Genomic DNA, 20,113 nt, shown 5'->3' with positions numbered 1-20,113 from the left:
GCACACCTAGCACCCAGATTTGGTTTCTAATACCATTCTCCAAATAAAGGAACCGAGGCTCTTTGGAGAAATGACTGATTCAAGGGCTGGGGCAGGAAATATACAAGGTGAGCCTGGAGCCTGTAGTGACACATTCTCCCCACCTGGTTTTTACGTACTTGATTTAAATGCTTCCTATCATTAGACACTGTCTTCTTAAACAGTAACTCAAATTAAAAGTGGTATCATGTGGGCTTCCCTGGTGGCGCAGTGGTTGAGAGTCCGCCTGCCGATGCAGGGGACACGGGTTTGTGCCCCGGTCTGGGAAGATCCCACAGGCCGTGGAGCAGCTGGGCCCGTGAGCCATGGCCGCTGAGCCTGCGCGTCCGGAGCCTGTGCTCCGCAACGAGAGAGGCCACAACAGTGAGAGGCCCGCGTACCGCAAAAAAAAAAAAAAACAAAAAACAAAAGTGGTATCATGCATATTTGATATTCCTATTAACATATCTTACATTTATGCTGTCCCACCTTTAAATAAGTTAAACAAAATTACATTTCTTTTGTTCTTTACTTTTACACACTGCTTTTCTCATCAAAATACAAATTACAAGTATTTAAGAGGTATTAGGAGTTCTCCATTATCACTGGTTGTTACAGCTTCAAAATCATTCTAAAATGATCTCTTCTTATACATGGAAATCTAACTACTGACCCAACTGATACAGGGTAGAAAGTGAGGAGAGTACTGTATCCAAAAAATTTCACAAATTCAGTACTTTAGGAAAACAGCCCTGATCAAGCCCTTCAGACCAAAAACTATTAAACTGGCTTTTAAACCCCTCGGATTCACTTGCACACACTAAGACCTTTTTTTTTTTTTTACATCTTTATTGGAGTATGATTGCTTTACAATGGTGTGTTAGTTTCTGCTTCATAACAAAGTGAATCAGTTATACATATACATATGTTCCCATATCTCTTCCCTCTTGCGGTCTCCCTCCCTCCCACCCTCCCTATCCCACCTCTCCAGGCGGTCATAAAGCACCGAGCTGATCTCCCTGTGCTATGTGATGATGCAGGATACCAAGAAGATAGCCTAAAGGTAAAAAACACATAATCAGTAAAAAGTCTAAGGAACAAAAAGAACTTTTTCTTGAACCAATAGGTTAAACCTCCCTTTCCTTCATATGCTGTGTCATCAAAAGCCACCTATACCAACAATAGCTCCACATCAACCTCTAAAACCAGCCTTCTACGATCTTCACTTAGCCTCTACATTCTTCAGCTCTTTACTTCCTGCTACATGCACTCTAGTCAATGGATTCTTCCTCCTATATCCTCATCACCTGAGTCCCATATTTTAATTTCTCACTAAGAACTTCCTAAAATAATCAGCTAAGGGAGTTCCCTGGTGATCTAGTGGTTAGGATTGCCAGCTTTCACTGCCGTGGCCCGGGTTCACTCCCTGGTCAGGGAACTGAGATCCCGCAAGCCGTGTGGCCTGGCCAAAAAAATAAATAACTAAAATAAAATAATCAGTTAAAAAAAAAACCCAGAAGAAAGAAATTAAGATTTTTACAGTTCACACAATTTTCCTCTTGCCTCTGTGGCATCTCGCCCACCCTACCTGTTGTAACAACCCCATGCCCAGGGTCTCAGTCCACATCATTATACAAGTTGTTATGTATTAAGGAGAAAATCATAATCTTGGTCTTTAAGCAGTTTAATAGGATTTCCAATCCTCTAACGATTCACTTTAGAAGAAAAACTCCATTCACTTCACGACTCCACTGGCTACCCAAGCATTAACCACCAGCCCAACCCATTCAGATATTCCTCTGAAACTATACATGCTACCGTCTTAATCTCGGAGATGACTATTTACATTCAACCACTTTCAAATGTTTACCTAATCCCATGCTTTAAAAAAAGATACAGTCCACAAAACAAAGACAAATACAGCTACAAGTCCAGTGATCATTATGGTCTGGTCACTGCAAAGTTCTAGTCAGACATCAGCAACTTACTTAAAAAAAGAAATAAGTACTCATTATAATGCTTAAATTATGCCAATCTACTTCAAATTAAATTGTGATAAGGACAGTCAGGTAGGCAAAGGACTTGAATAGACGTTTTTCCAAGGAAGATACACAAATGGCCAATAAGCAAATCAAATGCAAATCAAAACCACAATGATAGGGCCTTCCTTGGTGGCGCAATGGTTAAGAATCCGCCTGCCAGGGACTTCACTGGTGGCCCAGGGGTTAAGAATCCACCTGCCAATGCAGGGGACACGGGTTCGAGCCCTAGTCCGGGGAAGATCCCACATGCTGCGGAGCAACTAAGCCCGTGTGCCACAACCACTGAGCCTGTGCTCTAGAGCCCACGAGCCACAACTACTGAGCCCGCGTGCCACGACTACTGAGCCCGCGCGCCTAGAGCCTGTGCTCCACAACAAGAGAAGCCACTGCAATGAGAAGCCCATGCACCACAAAGAAGACCCAACACAGCCATAAATAAATAAATAAATAAATAAAGTATCCGCATGCCAATGCAGGGGACGCAGGCTCCAGCCCTGGTCCAGGAAGATCCCACATGCCTCGGAGCAACTAAGTCCATGCACCACAACTACTGAGCCTGTGCTCTAGAGCCCGCGAGCCACAACTACTGAGCCCACGTGCCACTACTGAAGCCTGCACACCTAGAGCCCGTGCTCCACAACAAGAGAAGCCACTGCAATGAGAAGCCCACGCACCGCAACGAAGAGTAGCCCCCGCTCGCCGCAACTAGAGAAAGCCCACACACAGCAACGAAGACCCAAAGCAGCCAAAAATAAAATAAATGTATAAAAACAAAACAAAAAAACACAGTGATACACCACTCCATACCCATTAGGGTGGCTACTGTAAAAATAACAACAGAAATAACAAGTGTTGGTGAGAATGTGGAGAAACTGGAATTCTTATGCATTGCTGGTAGAAATGTAAAATGGAGAATGCAGTTTAAATCACCTTATACCTGTCTATTCCAAAACCATAAAAATCACTAAAATCCTCACATAGCTTTTACAGATTCTCTTTCAAAGTAAATACTATAAGGCAAATAAACATTCAACCTTTTAGAAAACTGAAAAGTAGCACTTCTGTAGCACACAGACAATGATGAACTACTACTGCTACCAATCCCCTAGAGGTTTCTGTCCTCTACTGGGGAAAAAAAAACCCCCACAAAATTCCATGATTATTCATCTTTATTCCATTTAAATTATTTTACAAACCATTAAATATCCTATAATGCAAACTAAAACCAAAACAAGATATCACTATCCACCAACTATAATAAAGTTATTTTTAAAAAACAAAGACAATGTCAGGTGCTGACCAGGATACCAACAACTGGACACACATTCAGTGCTAGTGGGAACGCTAAATGGTATAGGCAGGCAGTTCAGTTTCTTATAAACATACATTTTCTTTCTCTCTCTTTTTTTTTTCCTTTATTTTTGGCCACGCTGTGTGGCATGTGGGATCTTCAATTCCCGGACCAGGGATCGAACCCGTGCCCCCTGCATTGGGAGCATGGAGTCTTAACCACTGGACCACCAGGGAAGTCCCTAAGCATACATTTTTTGTTGATTATATTCTGGACCATGAAACAAATCTCAATAAATCTAAAAAGACTGAAATAATATGAAGAATGTTCTCTGACAATTGAATTACATTATAAATTAATAAAAAGATATATTAAAACCCACAAATTTGCTGTTAGAATTTAAACAACATACTTCTAAATACCTCAGAGGTCAAAGAAGAAATCAAACAGGAAATTTGAACCGGATGAAAACGAAAAGGAGACAGCTCAAAATTTGTGGGATGCAGCTATAGTAGTGCTTAGAGAAAATTTATATACTAAATGCCCATAACTAGAAAAGAAAAAGGTCTCAAATCAGTGATGTAAACTTGCACTCTAAGAAACTAGATAAAGAGCAAATTAAACCCAAAGCAAGCAGAAGAAAGGACATGATAAAGGTCAGAGCAGAAAGCTGTAAAAGATAGAAAAATGTTAGAGGGAATCAATGAAACCAGAAGGTAGTTCTTCAAGAGGATCAGTAACACTGACAATCCTCTCACCAAACTGATCAGGAACTGAAGAGAAGAAACACAAATTACCAGCATCGGGAATGAGACAGGAGATATAACCACATATCCTAAAGACACTGAAAGGAAGTTAAGAGAATATTATGAACAGCTTTATGCTGATAACTTCAACAACTCAGTGAACCAGATAAACTCCTTTGGCAAATTACCAAAGCTTAAGAAGAAACAGATAACCTAAATAGTCCTATATTTATTAAATAAATTGAATCCGTCTTTAAAAATCTTCCCACAAAGAAAACTCCTGGCCAAGATGGCTCCACTGGTGAATTTTACAAAATGTAAGGAAGGTAATACCAATTCTACACAAACCTCTTAAAGAAAATCGAAACAGAGGAAAAACATCCCAACTCATTCTATGAAGTCAGCATTCTCCTCATACCAAAACCAGACAAAGACGTTATAAAAAAGAAAAACTACAGACCAATATCCCTCATGAAAATAGACACAAATGTCTCAGACACAAACTTATCTCCAACAAAGAACTCATATCTAGAATATATAATAACTGTACAAGCCATTAAGAAGAAATATGACCCAATTAAAAAAGGGCAAAAGATAGGAACAGACAAGCGTTCATATCCAAGGAAGATCTATAGATGGTAAATAAGCCCATGAAAAGATGCTCAACATCTTTAGTCGTTAGGGAAATGCAAATTAAAAACACAAAGAAATAACATCACACGTCTACTAGAATGACTAAAATTAAAAGACTGACGATACCAGTATTTCTGAGAATGTGGAGCAACCAGAACTCTCAAATACTGCTGGTGGGGATGTAAAATGGTACAACCACTTTGGGAAAAGTTGGAGAGAGTCTTAAAAGCTTGAAATATACATCTACCATATGACCCAGGGATTCTACTCCTAGGTAGTCACCAAAGAAAATGAAGACACATGCCCACACAAAGACCTGTATGTGAATGTTCACAGTGGCTTTATCTGTAATAGTCCCTAATTGGAAACAACCCAATGTCCACCAACAGGCGACCGGATAAACTAATTGTGTAATATCCACACAATAGAATACCACTCAGCAATAAAAGGAACAAACTACTGATACACACAACAAACTGGATGAATCTCAAAATAATTTTGCTGAGTGGAAGTAAGTCAGAAAGAGAAAAACAAATACCGTATGCTAACACATCTATATGGAATTTAAAAAAAAATGGTTATGAAGAACCTAGGGGCAGGACAGGAATAGAGACGCAGATGTAGAAGATGGACTTGACATGGGGAGGGGGAAGGGTGAGCTGGGACGAAGTGAGAGAGTAGCATGGACATATATACACTACCAAATGTAAAACAGATAGCTAGTGGGAGGCAGCCGCATAGCACAGGGAGATCAGCTCAGTGCTCTGTGACCACCTAGAGGGGTGCGATAGGCAGGGTGGAAGGGAGACGCAAGAGGGAGGAGATATGGGGATATATGTATAGCTGATTCACTTTGTTATAAGCTAACACACCATTGTAAAGCAATTATACTCCAATAAGGATGTTAAAAAAAAAAAATTTGCTGAGTGAAAAAAATCCAGACAAGAAAGAGTGCATACTGTACGATTCCATCTACATAAAATCCTAGAAAATGCAAAGTAATACATAGTGCCAGAAAGCAGATCAATAGTTACCAGGGAACAAGAGCAACAAATTACCTTTGGGCTCAAGGAAATGGGGAGGTGGGTGAAGGATATGCTTGCTATCCTGATAACGGTGATGATTCATATGTCCAAACTCATCAAACTACACACTTAAAATATGTCCAGTTTATTTTACAGCAATTATACCTCAATAAAGCTGTTAAGACAAAACCCTTATAATGCAATGGCTTTATGCAGGGGACACGAGTTCGAGCCCTGGTCGGGGAAGATCCCACATGCCCCAGAGCAACTTTATATATATTTAGAATGGCTTTACATACATATAAAGGATATTTTGTAGGGTAAGGATACCAGCAACAGGAATTCTCATTCACTGCTGGTGGTAATGCAGAGTGGTACAGCTACTCTGGAAAGCATTGGGGCAGTTTCTTATAAAGTTTAACATACGATCTCGCAATTCCTCTTCTAGGTATTTACCCAAGAAAAATGAAACCATAAATCCCTGAAAAGGCCTTACATGAACATCCATAACAGCTTTATTCATAACAGCCAGAAATTGGAAATGACCCAGAGGCCTATCAACTGGTGAATGCCTAAACTAACTGTGATACACTCGTCTGTAAAACAGGAAACAATACAAACTTCAGAAGATCCCTGTGAAAATGGGTAGAGAAAACATGAAAAAGTACTTAGTAAATTATAAAGCGTGATAAAAAGCTTCACATTAATCACAGTTTACTCAAGGAAGCCAAATGGAGACAAAAGCGTATATACATGTAGTATGTAGCCTTTCATGTCTGGCTTGTTTCACCTAGAACAATGCTTCTGAGATTCATTCATGTCTTTGTATGTATCTGCAGTTCACCCCATTTTATCGTTGAGTGTTTTATTTTATTGTATGTATATTTTAACTCAAAACTGATTTTTTTAAAACAAACCAGTAATATACAGCAAAATACAGGTAATTTTCAACTAACTTTAAAGATATCACTCTAACTGGTAAATGTATTCTGAATTCTCCTGTGGTAAAGGAACAGAGAACTCAGGGTGGGAGGACTGAAATTTAAATCAGGATTTGCCATGTATTAGCTCTCAGGCCCTCAGCACCTCAACTATCTGTAATACAAAAGAAACACCACAAACCTCAAAAGATCCTTGTGAAAATGGAAAGACAAAAAAGTACTTTGTAAACTACGAGGCATGATACAGAACACGCACATCAATCAGTGCTTATTCAAAGCAGCAAAACTTGTAGAGAAGGAAAACACTCACAAATGAACTGATTGCTCTTAAATTAGTCCCTCCTCAAACGTCCCTGTTTCTGCCTCTTGCTACCTAAGACAAGTCACCTAACCTCTCTGAGCCTCAGTATTTTTTCCATTTGTGAAAAGGAGCTAACTAATGGTACATATCACATATTGGGAGAGTTAAATGAGTAAATATGTGTAAAGGACTTGGCATAATCCCTAGCACATGCTAAGTGTTTTATAAGTTTTAGCTCTTATTACAAAAATACTATTATTGGGAATTCCCTGGAGGTCCGGTGGTTAGGACTCTGAGCTTCCACTGCAGGGGGCCTAGGTTCGATCCCTGATCAGGGAACTAGGATCCCCGAAGCCATGAGGCGTGCCCCCCCCCCAAAAAATACCATTATTACCCTATGAGACCTAACAGTAGCCTCCATCCTGCCCACCCAAGCTGCTATAGCGCAGGTCACATTAGCGATCTAGATCACTGCTTCTCACTTTTAGTGAAAGACGGCATCACCTGGAGAGCTTCTTTTAAAAAAAAAACAAAAAAACATTCTTTTAGATGAGCTTTAGATTTACAGAATTACTGCAAAGATAGTAGAGTTCCCATATACACTGTCCACAGTTTCCTCTACTACAAACATCTTACCTTAGTATGGTACATTCGTCATATTCAGTGAACAAATACTGATACCTAATAATGTCCATATTCCTTAGTCTTTCCCCAATGAACTTCTTCTGTTCTGGGATCCCATCCAAAACATCACATATACATTTCGTAGTCATATGCTGCAAGTTACTGAGACTCCAGATATTCTAAGGAGAGTAGGTTTGTGGGGGCCCTAAAATGTCCATTTCTAACACGTTCCCAAGGGCTGCTGATAGGGCCAATGTGAACACACACTGAGAACAGTACTGATCTGGATTCTAGACTCCAGAACCATGCTGCTCAACACAGCAGGCAAACGTGGTTCCTGAGCATGTGAAGTACGGCTAATCTAAACTGAGCCGTGTGGAAGTGTCAAATACATATGGGGTTTTGAAGATGCCATGTAGACAAAAATGATGATAAAATTTATTTCATGGTTTCTTTTTAACTTTACCTATCATGTGAGTACTAAAAACCTGAGAATTACACAGGTGACTGGCATTACATTTCTATTGGACAGGAGCAGTCTGAAGTCCCGGCAGCATCGGTATCATCGGGGGCTTGTTAGAAGTTCAGGTGATTCCCATGCACAAAGAAATCTGAGAAGGAACAGCTTATCAACAGGGGAAGGGTGCTCACAGACATCAGTGTCTGGCAGTTCAGTTCAAATGAAAAGCTGCTCAACTGCAAAATGAAACTGCAAAATACTAAGTCAATATAATAAGAAAATGGCTGAATCACTGCAAAGCCATCCACAGATGAGGGTGTGGCACGATTAGAACAGTTAACAGCTGAAGGAAAGAAAACACAGAGACAGTGGCCCAGTGGGTTCCTCAAAAGAGAATGATTTGAAAAGCATGATTTGAAGCACAATGATGCTATGTGGTACCATCCTGCCTTTTCACATCTGATTCATTCTACAAAGCAGTGCGTATTTGCAATTACGACTAAAATTGTTAAATATAAGATAAGATAAACGTTTAATTTCACTTTTCTCTCCCACTATTATAAAACTGTTCTGCCCATTTTAGGCAGGTTTACCTTTAGCTCCTTTTTCCTAGTACCAATTTTCTCAGATAAACAAAAACCAGTACTACCACTTAGTAATTTTACACATCACCACATTCACTGTTTGAATTAATTTAAACTGTTTATTACCCTTTTGTGCTCAGAAATGTCAACTGCATTACTTAAAGAACTTACATTCGTAAAACCCATTTTCTGTCAACTTATTAAAAAAACCACTCAGCAGATACTTTCTAATTAATGAAAGAAAAGCCAGATGACTGACTACAAATAACACGCTGTTTTTCTGCAGTATTTACATATTTTCACTTGTGCCTCACAACTAGTGCAGTAATTTGAAAAATCTAAAGGTATGTAAAATATTGACTATATATGGACAACTATTCTACAGAGGGCATCATATTAAGAGTCAATGAAGGACTTCCCTGGTGGTGCAGGGGTTAAGAATACGCTTGCCAATGCAGGGGACACGGGTTCGAGCCCTGGTCCGGGAAGATCCCACATGCCGCAGAGCAACTAAGCCCGTGCGCCACAACTACTGAGCCTGCACTCCAGAGCCCGCGAGCCACAACTACTGAGCCCGCGTGCTGCAACTACTGAAACCCGCGTGCCTAGAGCCCGTGCTCCACAACAAGAGAAGCCACTGTAACGAGAAGCCCACGCACCGCAACGAAGAGCAGCCCCCGCTCGCCGCAACTAGAGAAAGCCCGCGCGCAGCAATGAAGACCCAACGCAGCCAAAAATAAATTAATTTTTTAAAAAGAATCAATGAGTTAGCAGTCTTCTCCAACGTCTGTCGTTCATCAAGTATAAATAGAAACCTAGCAGCCAGTACTGCGGCATGCGCACGTAATCTGGTACATTAGTCTGTATTTAACTCATTTTTCCCAGAGAGCCCCCCCAGAGCAGCAGAGCTACTACCTGCAACCACGGGTCACACCTACATGCCCAGCTTCTCTGGCTCTTCGGGGTGCCCCACTCAGGGTCAAGTCTTCAGAGCCCGGCTCACTACTCTGGGCTCCCAAATCCCTGCTGTGAAACATTTGCAAGGCATTTTTAAAACAGAGATAAAGAGAAAATACTGGAGCCAGCAGCCAGACTGTCTACTGGGACCAAAAGACAGACAAAGATGCCCCATCCTGTAACGCACCCTCCTGCGGATCAGGAAAGAACACTGGATATGGACCAACATACACCTCCAGGCCTCCGTTTCCCAGTGTTTAAGTGGGAAAGAGGCGGGGCTAGGAACTGGACACTTGTTTTAACCACCTTTCACTGTAACATTCAAGAGTCTTTGAAGGTCTCGCCTTCAGACGCGGGGGGCGGAATCTGAAACCGAGCGACTCCTCATTCAAAGCTCGTTCCTCTCTACGTCACCTCCCCTTAGGAGCATGTGCGTAACTGCTCAATAAAGTCTACCTCATCGCGTCATGATTAACCATAAGGCAGCACGAGTGTTAACTGACTCTACCCACCACACACACTCTACTTGGAAAGACATCAGAACTTTCATAAAGCCACGCTCTGAACATTTTTGTTTTCGCCTTCGCAAGTGCATTGAAAACTGCGGCTGCAGTCAGAAAGAAAACACCACACGCCTCGAGAACGCCAGGAGGCCGTGCCCTTCTCAGGGCTGATGACCCTGTGGCCTTTTCGTCTCAAAGGGTCTTCGGTACCTTCAGCCGCAACACGTCAAAGACAGTCATGCTTATAAGACAACCCACCACCCCCGAGGACAGTGCACAGCATTCTTTAAACTCAAGGACCCGGAGGAGATTCCTCGCAGAAGGGCTGGAAAGGAGCAAGAGCCCATCGAGCAGGGGCGGGGCACCTCTGAGGGCTGCAAGGCCCCGCGTGCCCAGTGCTGAGGTCAACAGCCCTCGAGGGGAGGCCCTGGGGGAGGGAGGTTGCAGCCCCGGCAGCGCTGGCGAAGCGGGCACGGCGGCGGCGGGAGGCCAGGAAGGAGGGCGGCACCGCCGGCCTTTTACACACGCACACGCGCGCGCACACACACACACACACACACCCCAACACCCTCTTTCCTGGGGGCGGGGCGGGGCGGCGGGCACTGCCCTCTCACAGGAAGTCAGGACACCCGGGGGGCAGAGGAGCCGCAACTTCCAGCCATTTAAACCCCGTCGCCCCAGTCGGCCGACCGACCGGCAGCGGCCCCCGGCCCCGCGCCGGCCCCGCGCCCCGACTCCGCCGGCCGCGCCCACGACCGCACCTCTCGCACCCCAGCGCCGCCGCGCGCCCGCACACGCCTCCCCCAGCCCCGCAGCCCCGGCCCCGGGCGCCTTTGTGCAGCGCCGCCCCGACCTGCCCGCCCGCGGCCCGCCCCCCCTCACCGAGGGCCCGGCGGCCCCGCGGGGGGCGGCTCCCTCCTGGCCCAGCTCGGCGGCGGCGGCGACGGCGGCGGCGGCGGGGCGCCCAGGCGAGCCCGAAGGGCGCTCACTCGGCGGCGGCCGCGGCCGGCGCGTCCCCGCAGGCTGCCCTCCCGGTGAGACAGAGTTCCAGGGCACGTCGGAGCGCGCCGGCGCGGGGGCGGGGCGGGGCGGGGCCACGTGACGGGGGCGGGGCGCGGCCACGTGACGGCCCGGCGGGCGCGGGGGGAACGGGCGGCACGGAGCCGGGAGGGGGAGGGGAGGCCGAGGGAGGGGCGCGGCCGGCGCGCGGAGCTGCCGGCGGAGGGGGGCGGTGGCGCCTTGTACATGCGTAGTGGGAGACGCTGAGGAAGCGCTCGTGGGGAAAACGTGGGACGGGCCCACGGGAGACGGCCCGAGCGCTGCGTGGCGGAAGTGGGACCCAGGGAAGGAGGGCCTGCCCCGTTCCTCGGCACGCTGGGAGCGCTGCCGGCGTCGGTCAGCCGTTCCCGCGCCCGGAAATCCCGCGGGGAGGCTCGGGAAGAGTCCTCGCGCGACCTCAGCGGGACGGAACGCAACTCTGGAGGCCCTGATCCCTGACCCGGTCCTTGCGAAGCTGTCCTTCGCCGGGACCACCCGGGCAGAGTGCGGGGCCAGCGCACACACTCCGCGGGCGGGCGGCCGGCGCCAGGGCGGCCTGACCGCTCACCCCGCGCCCCGCCGTCCACTGGCCTGCAGTGTGCAGGCCCCGGGGGGCCACGGTGTCATTGCCCGAAGTCACCCCAGCTTGCAGCGCTTGCAGGATGGCAGCACAGACTCCGGAAGTCAGAGGCGTGAAAAGGTTTCCCGTGGGGATCCGGGGGCGGGAGTTGTGCTGGCCTGAGAATCGAGAGAGACCTGGCTTCTGCCATTGTCACTTCACCCGTCTCGCTTCAGCTGTCAGAGGAGCATGTTGACAAGTCCGAAGGCTCCTTCTAAACTCTAAGATTCACGGACTGAGAAAACTAACTGATGTGTATTAGGACTGCAGAAACCATTCATTGGTAACCAGTTGTTGATCGTATCTATTATGGCCGGGATGAAATTTTAATAATACAAGAAAAAAGGCCAGGCTGTGATTCAAGAGACACTCTCTGGAACTGGTTCCTTTCTATTCTTCACCTCATGCTTGAAGATGCCGTTGGATCTGGATCTAATGGGGGTCTAAAGTTGAACGATATTCTCCTTTTAGAAAGAAAAGATACATAAGCCTGAAACCATACTATCTCTGCCAATACACTCGATACCCCCTTTCCTTGGCATCAACGGTCTTTTCAGTCTCCCTCAGTTTCTAACAAGTCATCTTTTCCATGTCCTTGTTCAGCAGACACAGTATTGCTGCTGTATGATTCTGACACTGTTTTCCATAAAATCCCTTGTGATCTCTTTGTAGAACCAAAACAGGAACAGACAGCAATAAGGAAACTGTGCCCTGATGGGAATGTGCTGATAACCCTATCTTCCCTACGCCCCAAGCCTGAGTTGGGCACCCTTGGTTCCAGCTAGAGATAGAACTAAACAGTTTGCTCATCCTTGCTGATCTGCCTGTAACCCCGCTTCCTATTTCACAACCTAATCTCAGATGCTACCACAATGCCCACAGCATGCTGATCACTACCGACAGCAGATGGAGTCAGATAAAAAGAGCTCTCGCCCAAGTGTGTTGTTTAAAAGGACCTGATGGAAAGCTATGAAATCATATGCAGCATTGCCTCTAGTTAGTTTTTAAATCACACTGGTAGCGTACGTCTGGCGCCAGGGCTCAGGATCGCAACGGATCATTTTCAGGATATTGACATTTAACTCGCTTCTTAAGAAGTAGCCTAGAGTTCCAAGATGTAAGCTCCACAAAGGCAGAGATTTGAGTTCGATTTGTTTAGATACGTGTGTCCAAAAGCCTAAAAGCACTTGGCATGCGGTAGATGCACAATAAATTTCTGTTGAATGTATTTTTGAGTGAAAATATACTCTGTAAATTGCCAAATAAACTTGCCTTGCTTTCTTCCTTATTCTTTAATAGGTGACCCACTTTTCACTGTGCATTTCTGAATGAAATGAAAAAAAGCATAAAATTATAGCTGGCATCACTGCTTTGGCTAAAATATAGAGAAACAGGAATTTGGCAGCATCTATCAAAATTACAAATGCACGCCTACTCTGAACCTCCAGCTTCACTTCTAGGGATCTAGCCCACAGATGTAGTTACACACATGAGAAATGATAAGGTATTTCTTATCCTTCCCTGAGAGTAGCAAATGATAAATATATCCATCAACAAGACACTAGCTGAATTATGATATATCCATCCATTTGAACACTATGTAGCTGTTAACATGTTTTAATATTAAGCTCTCCAAGATTTTTTTGTTCAATGAAAAAAGCAGAAAAATGGAACAGAATAATGTATTGGCTTGTATATGCATTAAACTGAGACAAAGTAACGAGGTATGAGAAATCTGTGGATGGAAGGCATAGGTAGGACTTTTCACTGTGTTCATATTTAAACTTTTTGATAATCAAACTGTGAGAAGGATTTACCTATTCAAACAAATTAAAATGTTTAATTTAAAAATTTTCCAGTATCTTTGTTATTAAAACATTCAGGCTTCATCTATTTTATCAAAGTTTACCTGGTGAGAATAAGAATATCAGGTAAATTATTACACATACCAGGTAAACTTTTTTAAAAATTGAGTTATTTTCGTTAAGTTCAAATATCTGTTCTTTACTCTAATAATTTAAGATCCAGTCACTACATTCAGTTTGAGGCTTATTATACATCGTATCAAATATAGGTACATTTTCAAGAGTGCTTTATTTTTCTTAAAGTGGGGCCTTAAGTTTTAACGACTTGGACCCTCTGTCTTAAACAATAAAATTAGAATTGTATGGACCATTTGTTCATCTCCTAATTAAGGTTGAGAAAAAACACCGAAGGCACGTGTTTCTGTGTGTATCTGTTCACTCACCTACTTTGTAATGTCACCTGCCTCCTGTTCCCACAGGTCACAGAGATGAAAAAAGAAAGTTAGAAAAAGGAAGTTTAACTCCATGGAAACTTAAAAAAAAATTCATTATTTAAACCACTTTAAATGCATGAACAACCTTTAAAATTTGCCACAGCTAGACAGTAGTGCAATGTTTCAATGTGAAACATAGCTAAGGTGGAAATAATTTTTTTTTTTTTTGGCTGCAACGGGTCTTCGCTGCTGTGCACGGGCTTTCTCTAGTTGCGGCGAGCGGGGGCTGCTTTTCGTTGTGGTGCACAGGCTTCTCATTGCAGTGGCTTCTCTTGTTGCGGAGCACGGGCTCTAGGCGCGCGGGATTCAGTAATTGTGGCACGCAGGCTCAGTAGTTGTGGCTCGTGGGCTTCAGTAGTTGTGGCGCACGGGCTCAGTAGTTGTGGCGCACGGGCTCTAGAACGCAGGCTCAGTAGTTGTGGCACACGGGCTTAGTTGCTCCGCGGCATGTGGGATCTTCCCGGACCAGGGCTCGAACCCGTGTCCCCTGAATTGGCAGGCGGATTCTTAACCACTGCGCCACCAGGGAAATCCCAATATTTCTTGATTTAAAAATAAAACTACTTCCCTAACTTTGGGAACGAGGGAAGGATATCTGCTTTCACCACTTCCAGTCAACATTGTACTGGTGGTTCTAGCAAGTAACTGGTGATAAGTAAATTTGCAGATAATACTTTATGTAAATTTATGTAATTTGGTACAGTAGATAAAACATGCAAACAAATCACTTTACTAAAATCCTCCCAGGGCAGCTGGGAGGATTGAATGAGGTAAAACACCTAGCCCTTTTGGTGCCATCTGACATTTGGTAGGTGGTCAGCAAAGGATAAAACAAGTTCTGTAGAGTTTTTTCAATTCTTAGTAAAAGAGTAATTTGTTATAAAGTCGTGAAAGACACACCTTGACAGATTTACACAGGAGATGAAAGTATACCTCTTTCTTAATTTGGGTTCCTCCAGAAGCTGACCTTGAGGCAGAGATTAAAGTGCAAGATTATTTGGGAGGTGATGGAAGCACCAGTATTGGGAGTGAGGAAGTGAGATAGGGAAGAAGGCAATTAATCCAGGGTGCTGAATCCAGCCTGCAGGCAGTTGGAGGTAATCCCACTAGGGAAATTCTGGGAGCTGGAAAGAATAACCTCTCTTTCATTTTCAAATAAAACTGAGCAGCCCTAAGCTCAAATACATACTTGATTTTGTGGGATTTTCAAAACATATGTGCACATGGAGCTGGCCATCATAATCGTATTTTCCTGAAGATCCAGGATGTGCCCTCCAGCCCCACAATAGCAGGCGCCTTGGCCACTTTTAGTTGAGCCTGTGACATTTACATTGCTTGCAGCCTTTGTACTTCCAATTCACCCTTATAATCTTGTATGATACTTGTTTGAGGACCTACTGTATAGCACAGGGAACTCTACTCAATACTCTGGAATAACCTATATGGGAAAAGAATCTGAAAAAGAATCGATATAGGTATATGTATAACTGAATCACTTTGCTGTACACTTGAAACTAACACAACATTCTTTTTTTTTTAAATTTATTTTTGGCTGTGTTGGGTCTTCGTTGCTGCGAGCGGGCTTTCTCTAGTTGCGGCGAGCGGGGGGCTACTCTTCGTTGCGGTGTGCGGGCTTCTCATCGCGGCGGCTTCTGTTGTTGCAGAGCACGGGCTCTAGGCACGCGGGTTTCAGTAGTTGCAGCACGCGGGCTCAGTAGTTGTGGCACACGGGCTTAGTTGCTCCGCGGCATGTGGGATCTTCCCGGACCAGGGCTCGAACCCGTGTCCCCTGCATTGGCAGGCGGATTCTTAACCACTGCGCCACCAGGGAAGCCCTAACACAACATTCTAAATCAACTTACTCCAATAAAAAATAAAAATTTTAAAAAAAGAAATATCAAGAAAAAAAGAAAATGTTTTTGTGCTGTCAGAATTATATTAAAAATATTAGAATATTAAAATGCACATTGTCATCTTTATTGCTACATAAAGTATAACCGTTTTGTTTCCCAGCATCAATCCAAATGTGATGATATGACTACAAAACTATAAGTCAGATCAACTACAAATCAGATATCTTGGCAATATAGACTACCCAAATAGCTGAGAACCAAAAAATAAGAAAAAAAAAATGGTGAGTTGGCGCTGAGGTGGAACAGAGTTCATGCACAAAACTTTTACTTGATCCAAAATTCTGAGTTCAACAGGCTGGTTATTCTCCATCCCAACCACCATTCCCAGATGCATTCTCCACCCTTCTCTGTCCTGCTTTATGTCCTGGAGGCTAATTCCTTGGAATTGCATCACAACCAGGCTCCCTTGCCCCCGTGGCTCTCAGCTGGAAGGCACTGACACAGGATAGAGGGTGGAAAGAGAGAAAGGTCAGGGTATTCATTCCTCTCTACTCCCTGCCTCGAAGGTTCTGGTGGACAGGGAGCTGCTCACCTCCACAAATGCAGTTCCCTTAGGAAGCCTTTCTGTCATGGTTCCTGCTCTCTCCAGGCTCTGGAACACTGGTCTTTCCTCCTCCACCGAGCGACCCAGGCCCAGGAAGGGCTCCTGGCTGTACTGATGTCTGCAGGCCTCACCACCCGCTTATCAGTTCCCTTATCCCTGCCCCCATCTCTGGGAATAGTTCCATCGTTGAATCTGCTTCCATTAAATTCATTTAGCTGGACCTTTTCCTGAGACTCTGGCTGATACATTTGGTTGTTTTCCTCACCAGCAACAGTTTAGAAATATAACAGGCCTGGGAGTTCCCTGGTGGCCTAGTGGTTAGGATTCTGGGCTTTCACTCCCGGGTTCGGTTCCTGGTCGGGGAACTGGGATCCCTCAAGCCATGTGGGACAGCCAAAAAAAAAGAAGACAAAAACAAATATAACAGGCCTTTGGTAATACGCTGTGCCATTGAAATTAGGATTCCAAAGAATACTTAAGCGAAAATAATAATAACCAACATCCTGAGGGCGAGTGAAATGAAAGGAGAAAACACTATATAAAAAGCAGGGGAATAAAAAAAACAACTAGTGCTCAAGCTGTTTGGAAAACATTTAGTAAAGGCTTTTCGAGAACGTTCGAGGTCACTGATGTTTTATGATGTTTATTTGGAGGACTCTAAGTGCTCCTGAGTAGTTGAAGCTTGACAGCAATCCTCCTAAAAGATATTGTAAACCTCCCCAAAGGGAGGTTTTTTTAATAAAAATACAGGTTCGCTAGGAAGCTCTACAGCTGCTTCTCTGCTCTCAGGAATGGCTCTAATTATCGGAATGGAGGAAGGAGATGGACAGAACTTCTTCCTATAGAAAACACAGTCTCAGGACTTCCCTGGTGGTCCGGTGGTTAAGAATCTGCCTTCCAATGCAGGGGACACGGGTTCGAGCCCTGGTCGGGGAACTAAGATCCCACATGCTGCAGAGCAACTAAGCCTGCGCACCACAACTAGAGAGAAGCCCACAGCCGCAACAAACACCCGATGCATCCAAATAAATAAATAAATGTTAGAAACACAAGACAAAAAAAAACCCCAAAAGCACATCTCCACCATCAGGTCCTTACATGTAACAATTTACGTCATCAGCTCTGGCACAGGTAAAACCCATTCCCACAAGGTGCTTGCTGATGCTCTAAGTATTCAGATTTGTTCTCTCAAATTTCAGTTTCTATAACTTTAAGAAAATTGATTACACTTTTCATTTTTATTTCTACTCAGATACTACTCATTTTAATTTCCAAAAACACAACAAGCACCATCATATGTCAATCACCATTCGCTAGAAGGAATACACTTTAAGTAAAGAGATGAGTTGTATCCGAATACAGCTAGTTAAGAAAAAGGACATTACCAATTCTTTAGATCAACTCGGCCTAGATATTGAAGCACTTGCAATGATTGAATTATTGAGGTTTTGAATGGGGAAAAAAATTCAGCTTCCAGGGAACACTGCACTACATCTGTTGATATTATCATGACAGCATTTAGGTAGCTGTCATGGTAACCGGAATTTAATCTTCCATTAGTGTCTCGGAGCACCCAGGCGCCCCAGGGAGCAAGGAGGATGATCAGCGGGTGGCACACTCCTGTCCTTGTGAGTCAGGAAAATACCAAAGCCCTCACTCAGCGTTGTACAGGCACCCTTATATGAGACATAAAATGCAGCCACTGTGTTATCTGTGACACTTTACACAAGAGCAGGGTGTTGGCTTCATTACATATTCCTGTAAAGTGGATTTTCATTGATTCTGAAGCAAGTTCTCACATTGTGCCAACGGGCAGATTTTACTTTTCTTTTTGTCTTTTAGGCAAACATATATATTTTTTTAATGACACGCTGCAGTTGTGTTTTCTGTAGTTGTTTGTTTGTTTTTGGCTGTGCCTCCTATCTTGCAGGATCTTAGTTCCCCGACCAGGGATTGAACCCGGGCCTCAGCAGTGAAAGCGCCGAGTCCTAACTGCTGGACCTCCAGGGAATTCCTTTCTTTCTTTTTCTTTTTCTTTTTTTAACATATTTACAACATATTCTTCATTTTCATCTTTTGGGTGCAAGGTCAATAAGAGAGTAAAACAGCTCTTTTTGCTGCCTTACCAGTTTTGTTTGAAAGCAAGAGACAAGATTGAAACTAATGGCTAAAATGAGGTATTTTTTGTCTTCATTTCCTGGTATAACATCACAGAATCTAAAATGGTCAGGACTACCAAATTCAAATCCAGAGTCGTGGTAAAGTCGCCATGCTGTGCATAGTATTCTGCAAAGTCTGTGAGATCAGAGTGAACCATCTAGTGGATCCATGTTGTGCAAAATTCAAAAGATTTATTTTAACAAAAGCAATAAAAATAGGCAAATAATATGGTTCCTTTGAAAAATCACCAGAAAAGTTCTTGCCACGTAGGACTTTCTCACCATTTTTTTCAGTTTGATTGACACATTCATACTATTGCACGTGTGTGTATGCCTGCACAGACCAAGAGAGGAGAGAATTTTGTATATCTAAATATATATTGGACTTCCCCGGTGGTCCAGTGGTTAAGAATCCACCTTCCAATGCAGGGGATGCGGGTTCGAGCCCTGGTCGGGGAACTAACATCCCACATGCCACGGGGTGACTAAGCCCACACACCACAACTACTGAACCCACGTGCCACAACTAGAGAGAAGCCCGCACGCCACAATGAAGAGCCTGTGCAGACCAATATATATATATATAAAATCTTACTTAGGATGGAGAAAACATATATGATAGAAAGCACAAGTTACTTAATAGTTGAATGGACCTAGAGATTATCATAGTAAGTGAAGTTAAGTGAGAAAGAGAAAGACAAATACCATATGACATCACTTATATGTGGAATCTAAAATACGGCACAAAAGAACCTATCTACAAAACAGAAACAGACTCATAGACATAGAGAACAGACTTGTGGTTGCCAAGGGGGAGGGAGGGAAGGAGAGGGATGGACTGGGAGTTTGGGGTTAGTAGGTGCAAACTATTACATTTAGAATGCATAAACAACAAGGTCCTACTGTAGAGCACAGGGAACTGTATCCAATCTTCTGGGATAAACCATAATGGAAAAGAATATATATATATATATATATATATATATATAACTGAATCACTTGGCTGTACGGCAGAAATTAACACAACACTGTAAACCAACTACACTTCAATAAAAATTTTTTAAAGACCATAATGGATAAGAATATTAAAAAGAATGTATATATATGTATAAATGAATCACTTTGCTGTACAGCAGAAATTAACCCAACATTGTAAATCACCTGTACTTCAATTTAAAAAAATAATAAAATAAAATTTTAAAGTTCTTTAATAGTTAAAGAAATTGGGAGAGAAAAAGAAAAAAACTTGATTTGACAGATGGTCTCGGCTCCCCATCTGAGCACGTGGCTCCATTGGCACCACGTGTCTGAACTCTTGACCATCTGAGTGGATCTGCTAATACAATGTCCCATAGCGTCACACAAATAAACCGGCTTGCTGCCTGTTCACCCAATCTTTGATGAAGATTCTCCGAT

General features: G+C 43.7%; 1 protein-coding gene across 11 annotated transcripts in view; it reads right to left on the bottom strand.

Annotated features, from left to right (window-relative positions):
• The window catches only part of ARHGAP12 (Rho GTPase activating protein 12), a 109,771-nt gene extending 98,604 nt beyond the window's left edge, over positions 1-11,167 (bottom strand). For 9 of the 11 annotated variants that reach the window (XM_033852505.2, XM_033852504.2, XM_033852507.2 and 6 more), the window contains exon 1: positions 11,008-11,163. The gene's annotated coding sequence lies outside the window, so the exon portion shown is untranslated. Of the gene's footprint in view, positions 1-11,007 lie in introns of all 11 variants that reach the window. The other 2 variants (XM_033852513.2, XM_073801729.1) reach the window with 2 other exon arrangements.
• Between the last annotated feature and the right edge of the window lie 8,946 nt (positions 11,168-20,113).

The sequence above is a fragment of the Tursiops truncatus genome, chromosome 2 (assembly GCF_011762595.2).
Source record: "Tursiops truncatus isolate mTurTru1 chromosome 2, mTurTru1.mat.Y, whole genome shotgun sequence".
NCBI classification, from domain to species: domain Eukaryota; kingdom Metazoa; phylum Chordata; class Mammalia; order Artiodactyla; family Delphinidae; genus Tursiops; species Tursiops truncatus.
The sequence above is the reverse complement of the archived record's forward strand: the minus strand, read 5'-3'. Positions and strand labels throughout refer to the sequence as shown.